At 38.8% G+C, this 11,283-nt stretch overlaps 1 protein-coding gene across 1 annotated transcript in view; it reads right to left on the reverse strand.

Annotated features, from left to right (window-relative positions):
* wasf1 (WASP family member 1) overlaps window positions 1-10,958 on the reverse strand; it is a 78,956-nt gene extending 67,998 nt beyond the window's left edge. Inside the window, 1 exon segment of the mRNA XM_026917833.3 lies at window positions 10,608-10,958. The gene's annotated coding sequence lies outside the window, so the exon portion shown is untranslated.
* Window positions 10,959-11,283: the final 325 nt, after the last annotated feature.

Genomic DNA, 11,283 nt, shown 5'->3' on the forward strand with positions numbered 1-11,283 from the left:
AAGCAGAGCTGATTGAAGTTTAAAGCAGCATGTAGAGCAAAAGCTGCCTATTTTTGTGCCCCCAGCTATGACACTTTGCATGCCATGGGAAAAATGACTAGCAGCCACTTTATGCTCATATGTAAACAAAACTTCCTACGCAAAAACCATGAGAAAAATCTCAAACCTGACCTTAGATCAACACTGAAGGCTTCCACCTATATGTCGTTGCACAGGCATGCAGGATCATTTGAATATTCAAAAACATCTATAGCTTTGCACCAACTGCTGTTGCTACTGGGTATATTGTTTTGCAGCTGCTGAGACTCTTAACAAACTGAAGTTTGTTAAAATGAACAATAAGAAGCAGGTCCTGTTGGCACTGGAACATGATTGCAGTTACAGCCATCAATCTGAAGAAAAGTTGTGTCTAGTCACCACCTGTTCAGCTTTGTATATAAAGGAATCTCCCCCAACCCTGGAAGTGTAAGTGGACACCATGTTCACCACTGGGTAAAAATCCCACACAGAGTCAAAATAGTCCTGACCACAAAACAAAGAGGACTTGTCTAGCTAACTTGCAAAATATTTGAACACAGCTTCAAAAACAAGGGACTTGAGCAGCCAAATAAAAACAGTGGAACTCAATTATCCAAGTACAAAACAAGAGGACTTAACTAGCTGACTGAAAAACAAGAGGACTTAACTAGCTGACTGAAGTACAAGAGGACGTAACTAGCTGACTGAAAAACAAGAGGACTTAACTAGCTGACTGAAAAACAAGAGGACTTAACTAGCTGACTGAAGTACAAGAGGACGTAACTAGCTGACTGAAAAACAAGAGGACTTAACTAGCTGACTGAAGTACAAGAGGACGTAACTAGCTGACTGAAAAACAAGGGGAATCAACTAGCTGACTACAAAACAATGGGAATCAACTAGCTGACTGCAAATCACAGGGACTTAACTAGCTGACTGAATATCAAGTGGACTTAACTAGATGACTGCAAGTCAAGAGGACTTAACCAACAATTAGCCAAATGTAAAACATCAGGAATTAACTAGTTGACTGCAAAACGAGGGGACTTAACTAGCTGACTGCAAAACAAAGGGACCCAACTATCAACTAGCCAAATATAAAACACCGGGTCTTAACTAGCTGACTGCAAAACAAAAGGAGTTGACGAGTTGACGAGTTGACCTACAAAACAAGAGGATTAAATCTGATTGAAGAACATGGGGCTTAACTAGCTGACTGCAAAACAAGGGGACTCAACTAGCCGACTAGCCAAATGCAACTAATTCAACTAATTGACTGTAAAAACAAGGGGAGCTGACTAGATAAAATGCAAAAAAAGAGGATTCAACTACTATCTAGTCCAATATAAAACACCGGGACTTAACTAGCTGAGTCCTAGATAACTGAGATAACTTTATCTGTAATCACTCGTTCATGACAAAATTGAAAAAATTGGCTGCAGAATTCACTGACTTCACGCATGCTGTAAAAAAAAGAGGTGATTTCAAGCTTGTACTGCAAAACAATCCAATGGTGTCCGAAAGGGTACGTCAGTTTGTTCTCCTGATGAATCTTGTAGACAGAACACATTTCCGCCTTCAACTGAGCCGTGCCTTATTACCACAGACCTCCATTTGCATTGCTAAACAATTTCTGGTGGCAGGCAGTTGATAAAACCTGTGAGCTTCCCTCTGTCCTTACTTCTGTGCACAACCTCCTGCTACATACTACAGGATTTCACCAGAAACATTTCATTACGAAGGCTAGATGTGGTAGTAGTGGGTATCGGAACAGTGTAAATATCAGTTCTGTTTCAAAAGACAGTCACTTTAGCAGGATCAGGCTTGGTGTGGGGGTGTCGGGTAAAGAGAGCGACTGAATGAGTCGACTAGCTCTCTGCATGACTGCAGAAAGAGCCTGCAGGCACCTTGGCTTTTAATAAGTCACATCGAGGTGCAGGATTTTAGAACACTCAATTAACTTCTACTGATGTCTGTAAAAGAGAGAGCGAAAGCGAATGAGGAAAAAACGCAAACGAGCAGGGCTGAGAATGAATGAGCACTGAATATCCATTACAGGCTTGAGAGAGTGACTGAGAGCAGGAGTAAATATGGGGGAAACAAGAAAAGTAACAGTGACTACGAGTTTGCTGCATGAAAATATAATAGATGTGAAAGAAAATCTCATAGTATAAATAAAAGGATAATATATAATATATTATCGAATAATAAATAAGACCATATCGATTTTAGATTTTAAACTAGACATTGAACTGTATATAAAATGCCATTGTTTGACCTTTTAAGATTCCAGCTTACTACTTAGTTCTACTTCTTAAACCATATTCCATACAGTGAACCTAATAGGAAACATATGTAGGAACACCTGTTCACCAGCTCAGCAGGAGAAAAAATGTGATCTCAGTGACTCTGACTGTTGCATGGTTGCTGGTGCTAGACGGTTCGGTTTGAGTTTTTCAGAAACTGCTGATCTGGGATTTTCACACACAACTGTCTATAGAGAATGGTGTGAAAGACAAATAAAAAACATCCAGTGAGTGGCAGTTCTGTGCATGGAAATGCCTTGTTAATGAGAAAGGTCAGAGGAGAATGGCCAGACGGTTTCAAGCTGACAGTAAGGCTATGGTAACCACTGTTTAACCACTCTTTACAACCGTGGTGAGCAGAAAAGCATCTCAAATCACACAACATGCCAAACTTTGAGGTAGATGGGATACAATAGCAGAAGGCGACACTGGGTTCCATTTCTGTTAGCCGAGAACAGGAATCTGAGGTTACAGTGAGTGCAGGCTCACTCAAACTTGAAAAATTGAAGACTGGAAAAAGACCAGGTGACATTTTTTTCAATCTTCAACTCTCCAGACTTGGAATACAACTAAGCAGCTCTATAAGTCCCAGTATATTAGGACTATTTATAGCTTCTGCTCACGCAGAATACCCTCGTATTTGAGAGGTCCTAACATGCTTCCAATACTCTGGGACACTTATAGCATTCTCCAATAACTTTCAGTTGTCCAAGTGTAAGCACTAATCAAAACCTTAGGTCACGTATCCTGCAGTGTTGTGCTCTGTTTGGGCTAAAACTGTATTTTTACTAAAAGTGAAGCAATACTAAAAAGATTTGTTTTTCTTACATGAATCTTATATGTGCTTGGCTCACTTCATTCACTTCATCATGAACATTAAAAACACTTATTTTCGCTAATTTTCATAAAATTATTGGTTTTTGTAAATATGAAACTGAAAGGTGATTCTTATCCATCTCTTATTGTCACCCAGAGCTGTACATTCTCTCTCACACAAGTACAAGTAACATCAGGAGATCTACAACCATGTAATGCATGTTTGTGCATCTGTTACCGTAAATATTGCCCACATTGGTAGTAGTCAAGATGAAGGAGGTTTTGTACTTTAAAAGCAGTTTTTCTTTTGTATTGCAACGGCTTTAAATGAATTTGATTGGGTTAACAGCTTATCATTTTATGTAGTGCTCAGAATATGTAGATTAAAAGTGAAATAAATAGCCTAGTATCTGTTACAGGGATGTATTTCTGCCTCACTCCTGATCACATCGTTGACGTCGTGGCTGATTGTGATACAACAGAGAGTCGGAACAATTCTTTTCTCTAAATGCACACATGCAAGTGTGACTTCATTACATCCCTTTACACGTTCAGCACTTCCCCTTGTCCATTTGGGGGAAAAAACAGCAAGATTCTTCCAATCTAGCAGGAGATATCTGCTAAAAAAAACAGTTTGTTTTAAGTGAATAAATGAAGTTAAAAAAAAAGAAAGAAAAGAACTAGCTGTATTTTTCTAACTTTTTTTTTTTTTTTTTGCAAAAACTGAAAACCTTGCAGTTGTGTACACTTAGCTATATTCTAACTGGATGCAAAGTTTTCAGACGAACCCTGACCATAAAGTAAATAACAGAAGTGACACAGTGACACAAACTACACTGTGTGATAGCTACAATGTTTCAGCAGAGGTAGTTACCTACTACTTCCTAGTTAACTACAGATACAGGTAGTTACAGTACTGACACTGGCGACTCCTTCCAAAACAACTGCTAAACAGAAAACCTTACCATATCTACAGTTACAGGTTTTTTTTAATCTGTTTATGTGTGGTGTCCATCATACCAAGTCCCTGTGTGAGGTGTTAGAAATGATAACGTGTTAGAATGAGTGCATTAATATAAGCTTGTGATTTGCTTTGCAGTCAGAACTTCTGTCTGAGCTGAGCTGCTATAGAAATTTAATCACCTTCTGCACTGTTATATAATGCCGCATTCACGGTGCCTTGTAAGTTGCAACCTGCAAGTTGTAATGATGTCATCTCCCACCTCTGGATGTTCGACGTGTGAAATGGGAAGAAAAAAAAAGGATGCCTCCACGAAATGTCTTTTGTTTGCTCTGTCAGAGCATAAAGCTCATAAAAAGCTACTTTAAGCACACTTTTACAGTTACAGGCCTGAGTGGCTACTGGTTCTGTTTCACTATAGTGACCTTTAAACAGTCATGCAACATTTTGGATGGAAATTGCATCACAGCAACAACAGCAGATAACAGTGAGTAGCTTGACAACAAGCTAACGTTAGTGATAACCTTCTCAAACCAGTGATTAGTACGGTCAATGTTTTATATTTAACCAAGTACTGCATCTGTATATTAAGTGCTCTAAACAAGGCCAATACTGTTATAAACTAATTTAAAAGTAATGAAGGGGAACTTTACATGGTTCACAGTGTGAGTGGCCATGTTGATTTGATGGCACTCCATAAACATGGAAGGAAGTACTAGTTGAGAAGACTAACCCAAGTTGACGAGTTGAAATTTCTTGTTGAGGGGTGTTTTCCAATTTTACCGGTTGTAGGCAGGGAGTTAAAAGTTGCAGCTTTGCCTCGAACGCAGAATAAATCTTTATAGTTTCTGATTAGAGATAATATCCTAGAATGGGCAAGGAACTAAAACAGTTGCAACAATGTAAGACATCTATAGTGTTCTGTAGTACCCTTCTAGTGCACAGGGTATTAAACCACAACTGCAGTAAAGACAACTTTTCACTGTTACAAAACAAGCTTTAGTAATTGCATGTAAACACTGTTTTTATGCTGGGTAAAAATTAGCAAAATAAAGATATCATTTGACTAATAAGCAAAATTCAGTACAGAAAGCTCTATTTCTGGTCCAGAGTAAGCACCTTCTCCAAAAGCAGGAACTAAAAAACTGGAACTATGGTCCACAGAAATACTTCCATCCAGCACCACAAAGGGTTTATGTCTTTGTCCTGTTCCCTTGAGGGAAACCTTAAATATTATTACATACAACCTGACAAAAGAAGGTTTCCCTTTCTAAAAAGGATACAAGTACCTACAAGCATTTAAGAACCTTATTGACAAAACAAAAAACATGTGCAAACTTGATAACGGCCACAAAAAATGTCCAAGCTGAACAGCAAAACAGTATGTACTTTTTCAATATTAATTATGCTATTTAAAATATGCTATTTATGGAATTTCTATGTAAAAGTGTAAAATGCAAAATCGCAATGTGATTTATGAAGCCTGGGTATGATTTTTGGAGTATAAATGAGTACAACCAGAGAGCAAGTATTAAATTTGGTTGCCTGTTTTGTCTAGTTGAAGACTAAATTATATGTCGTAATAATGAGAGCATTTATCTAAATTATGCCTTAGAGCAAAAATAATTAATTCCCATCCACCTTATTAACAAAATGTACACTGAAGTTTATGAACAGCATTTGTATTTTCTTTTTGAACAGCATTTGTATTTTGAACAGTTTCTCCACCCAGCTCACTGCCTTTAGTTGGTGTTATACTTCAGCTTCGAGTTCAGTTTACTTTTCCGGGAGTCTTTGAGTTCTGAACTCGCTGAAGCTACTGAGAAGAATTAGCACACATCATCATTTAAGTATTGTTTCCCAACACCCCCCTCCTCCCAACCCCACCCCTACTTTGCATGTGACGTCATGCACGCAGTTTTTTTTAAATCACACAAAACATGCCTACTAACTCAATGTAACCTATTGAACACGCAAATTACCACTCGTTATTTGGGATTTTAAAACAGCAGAGCCTGTGTGTTTAGCTAGCTTGTAATATTCCAACATATACTGTAAAGCTGTATTTTAGTAGCAGAACTGTGATTCAGACATCAGTGCAGAACCGATTCGCCCAGAGACTTCAACAAGTAGGGATATTTCAATAATTGAGCAGGTTCACAGCCAGTAAAGCTTTCAAAGCCACTGCCAGTGAACTCATCTCTCAACCACACTGGCAGCAAAACACACACACACACACACACGGAGTGACCACAGAGTTCCTGCAGCACAGAAGCAGCTTTGTGGAGCCTTTGGTGTACCAGAACAGAACAAAGCACCCTGTGTGCGAAGCATCCCAACAGCTGGGACACACAGAAAACTTCGGACACGCTTAACCACCATGGGACATTTTCATTGTTTCTGCACCACCATTTCCTTCTTTTCCTTCTTTGTCCCGGCTTTTCCTCTGTATCTCCATTTCCTTTCATCATCGCCTCTTCTCTACTACAGTCACGGTTTCAGTGGTGGGGATGCTTAATCAGAAAAACAAGGGGAACGGCTGATAAGCCATCAAACAGCCAGCACAAGAAAGTCACTGAGCGTGAATTTGTAGGCTTTGCAGATCAACAGAGAGCCAAGGAATGCAAACTTTGTGCTTCGCCAGCAGAAACTGCTGAAGGGAAATCCGACTGACTCTATTCTGTAATGCGTCTTTTCATGTATTCACGTACATGCCATAGCTTTATTGATCCTCACATGTAACGTTTCATGACATTACAATATCATATACAAAACCTTACTTGTGGTATTGAGATTTCTAAATTATATGAATGTGTATCCCAGTAGGTATATATGTTTGTATTCCTTTATATTGCGTGTGCATCCAGCATCTCTGTGTGTGTGTGTGTGTGTGTATGTGTGTGTGCGCATCACTCCAAACTGTCTTGCGTGTCATGTGATATTCTGGATGCCACCTCTAATAACCGAGAAACACAACAGCTGCAGCAGAGCCAAGGGCATCGTTACTAACTGACTACCACAGCTGTAAAATCCGCTCATGTGATGAGAAATATTTTTAAAGTTCTCATTTCTTGTGCAAATCACCATCACCACCGGGATTCTGTGTAGGGATGCACCGGACGGATATGAGCACTGGTATTGGAGCTGATATTGGCTTGAAATATTCAGTATTTATACTGGCATATAAATTTATATGTGGCACGTAAACACCATTTTGGCAAAAACTATTTGTTGTGGATTTTTATTGGCTGATTGCCAGAATTCTGATTAGAAATTGAAGGGAAATTGCTTACATCCATATCAAATATGTACATATGTGTGAAAACCTGTGAGATGTCACTCAATTCTGGCAAAACAAACAAACAAACAAACAAAAAAAAAAAACACAAAAACTTGCCAAAATTGGGTTTTTATTTTCCAAAAAAAAAAAAAAAATCACATTGAGAAAGGAGCCAATTTAACAGTTGTTTAAAACCTTTTAACTGCTTAAAAGCTTGCTAGCTAAGTGTGCTGTGTGCCTGAGACAGTAAATGTCAGGCTCTGATCAATTTGTTGTATAGCTACAGTATGTGCTGTAGTGAAACAGACATAAGCCTAATCAATACAGTGTGTAAACAGATACCGGCTGTCAAAACGATGCCAATGAAATCTTTACATGCAATTTTCTCCCTTTTCACTTTTGGGGCTACTCAGATTTTAAAAACTTGATTGACATACACATTAAAGGGAAACATATTTCACTATAATCTATAGTTTTTAAACCCATATTACATTACAAAAAGGTTGAATTTTTTTTACCATATGAGAGTTTTTCCCAGGATGTCATGTATATTTTTAGATCCAATCCACACATACAGTGTATTTTACGCCGACACAGTGGGTAGTGCTGACGCCTTTAGAGCTCGAGGATCCCTGGTTCGTTCCTGAGCTTGTGTTACTGTCTCTGCTGAGTTTCTGTGCATGTTCTAACCACATCTGCGTGGGTTTCCTCCAGGTTTTTCCATTTTCCTCCCACCTTCCAAAAACATGCCAACAGATGGCTTGGCTAAAGCCTGTGTGATTCCAGCGGTCTTTTTACAATTATTTCTTGTCACATTGTACAAGATGATCCCAGTAAGAATTCTATAACAGACTGTGCGATAATGTGTTCTTCATGTCAGATTAAATGATGAAGATAGCTACTATTTTTTGCCATACTGGGTGCACAGGTTAGTAGCTCTTCAACTGGAAAGCATGTAATAGTTTCATGTTGTCATAATAGTAAATAAACTCGATGAACAGAGCGCTTAGTTAGCTACACACCTGGAAGCTGTAATCCATCCTCTATTTCTTTTCTACGTCGCATCCCTTTTTGTCCTGTCGTGATATAACTGTGACGAGACATAGAGACTTTTTCTCTGCTGCCACAATTCAAGAAACCCCATAAATCCCATATGTTTTGTTTACGTTTTGCCATTACCTCTACCGTATTTGTAGCTGTCCTGTGAGTTTTGTGTAATCCCACACTGTCCTCCTATTGGTGGATTTGAGACGAGTGTCATACCAGCGCTCATACGGTGAGATTTTAATTAAAATATATATACACTGCCAGAACTTTCTCGTCGGCTGTCTTTGGTCGCAGTGCCTCTAAATCAGCTGAGTGCCTCACATTGTGTGTTATAAAACAACCGATCTCAAATTAGCCTTTACAATGTGTGACTGTGCCTGTGTGCATTGTGTAAAGCCAGTATAAGACAGACTGCCCCTAGGTGTGACTGAGTTTGTGAATGCGTACAGTATGTGTTGAATCCAGGGTGTACTCCCACATCACACTCAGGATAAAGTGCTCCCTGAAAGTGACTGAGTTTATGCCTATGATTGTGATTGATTTAACACAGGTCACACACGTAAACAAACTTTGCTATAGGCTCTGACTGGAAAGTTCAAATTCGTGTGAGGCTATTTGCTTGATTTGAATTCTGCCACTGCTGTATAATGCACAAATGCATGTACTGTAAATCTGCACGTTCAGAATGATTTGCTCACATCTGTATGTTGATATGGTTCTGTTAAGGCTAATTACTCATACACTTTCAGAAAGAAAGGTACCAAATTGCACTTTTTTTATCTTCTCACTGGGGTCGTGCCATATTTTATACCTTTAATATGTTTTACCTGGAAACCTTTCTAAATAATTTACAGTAACATAACTTGACCTTAAGGACCACTACTCTAAAAGCTAACTAAGGTACACCACATGCATTTCAGAGGCACGAGACATGTAATAGTGATGGTACCACCTCAGCGACAAGGTTTGGTACTTTATTTTCTGAGTATTACTGCCATGTGATATATTGTATACAGCCTGTGTGTGAATTTGTTATTTATATGCTGCATGTACATGTTTTATTTGGTTCCTGTTTGAATAGTAGGATAAAGGTACAACAAAGTTTCCTTCAAATTCTGATCAGAAACATGAAGAGTCCCTCAGAGTTGCTGCGTTTTTCCTCCATACTTTTCGCAGTCTCAGGTTTCACAGAGAGCGACTCCCAATGATTTGCTGCCCTTCCCCCTTAAAACAGAAAAAATCATGGAGACCATTCTACTTCCATTTAAGAAACTGAATTAAACATATAATCCTGTCCTGATACTAATATGTAGATATTTGTAGAAAAATCAGTCATTTTTGTTTATTTCACAGTTCTGCGTGCAGCCCCGCTCCAACACCTCAAAAGCAAAATATTTGGGATGCTTGCACTAACGAGATGCTTATTTTAATCTAACAAACTGACGATTTGGTGTGAGTTTACTCTGTGTTTGGATGGAAAACATAGACAGAGAGCAAGAAAAGGCGATCCTGGCATTCCACACCACACCACACCATACACACACACACACACACACACACACAGAGCTTGGCAGATGTGGGGAAATCGTTCCTCCCTCTGCATTGCAAGACACGCTTCATTAATCAAACTCTGTGAGATAATAATAATAATAATAATAATAATAAGTTTAATTTACATAGTGCCTTTCTCATACCCAAGATCACTGTACAACCAAAAAAGAACCACACAAAATACACAGAAGAGAAGAGAAAAAATAACAAAAAATAAATACATAAATAATACAATAAAATTTATAATAATAATAATAATAATAATAATAATAATAAAAACAGCAGAGCATTCTGTTTGCATGGTCCCTTTTTACACATTGTTTCACACACACACACACACACATTGAAATATATATACATATAAACCATACAGAGCTCTGCAGGTAGAGAAAGCTATTCTGTCTGGGATGCATGCATAATTTAACCCACACCTGTCACGCGCTCATGGTCAGCTCGGTATAGCCTTACCTGAGCCGGTGCAGCTCGAAATTATTTACACAATGCAATGCATTTTTTTCAAGAATAACCTCATTTTCCAAAATTGTGAGCAGCTCATGAGAAACCTTCCAAAATGCATGGAGCACTATGGAGAATTCTTTTGCTATTAGAGAAGAAAAAAAACCCATACCTGTAAAATGTTCTGTTTATTCTTCCATCCTCCTCTGGGCTGTGTAGGTATTCCTGTATTCCTGTCACTTTTTCCGCAGTTCCTATTCCACTCGAAGCACTTCTTCTCACTGCTGAAATGCAGCTTGTGGATGTCAGAGATGCTCTCCCAGCATTCATCCACAACACATCCGCACAGATTCACCTACAGGACAATCTCTCAGCTCTATCAGGAATCAGACTAATCTAAACAAATGTCCTTCTGCGTGTAAAACCAGTGCTTTACGAGTCTCTATAAGCTCACAGCGCTCCTGCTTATAATCCATGTGAATCCACCTCTGTCTGCTTTCTATTGTTGGAGCCCTTCACGACACAAACCCCGCCCAGAAGCAAGACGCCACATCTGATTGGTCCACGAGCCGCAAGTCCCGCCTCCGCATGAACCGTAATCCAATCAGAAGTATTTCAACGAGTAACGGGTCCAGTACCTTTAAAAAGGTCCAATCCAAACCTTTAAACTTACATACATTTCCCTTGTCCTGCATTTTAATTGCTTTTAAACCACTAAGACTTGCAGCAACACTGAAAATATTGGAAATATATACTTAGTGCGGTTTCTTCTGATTTTTCAGACGCATAATTCCCATAACTTTTAAACGTATAATTATCCAGTCTTATAAAAAAATACCGTGAATATG

The sequence above is a fragment of the Pangasianodon hypophthalmus genome, chromosome 30 (assembly GCF_027358585.1).
Source record: "Pangasianodon hypophthalmus isolate fPanHyp1 chromosome 30, fPanHyp1.pri, whole genome shotgun sequence".
Classification (NCBI taxonomy): domain Eukaryota; kingdom Metazoa; phylum Chordata; class Actinopteri; order Siluriformes; family Pangasiidae; genus Pangasianodon; species Pangasianodon hypophthalmus.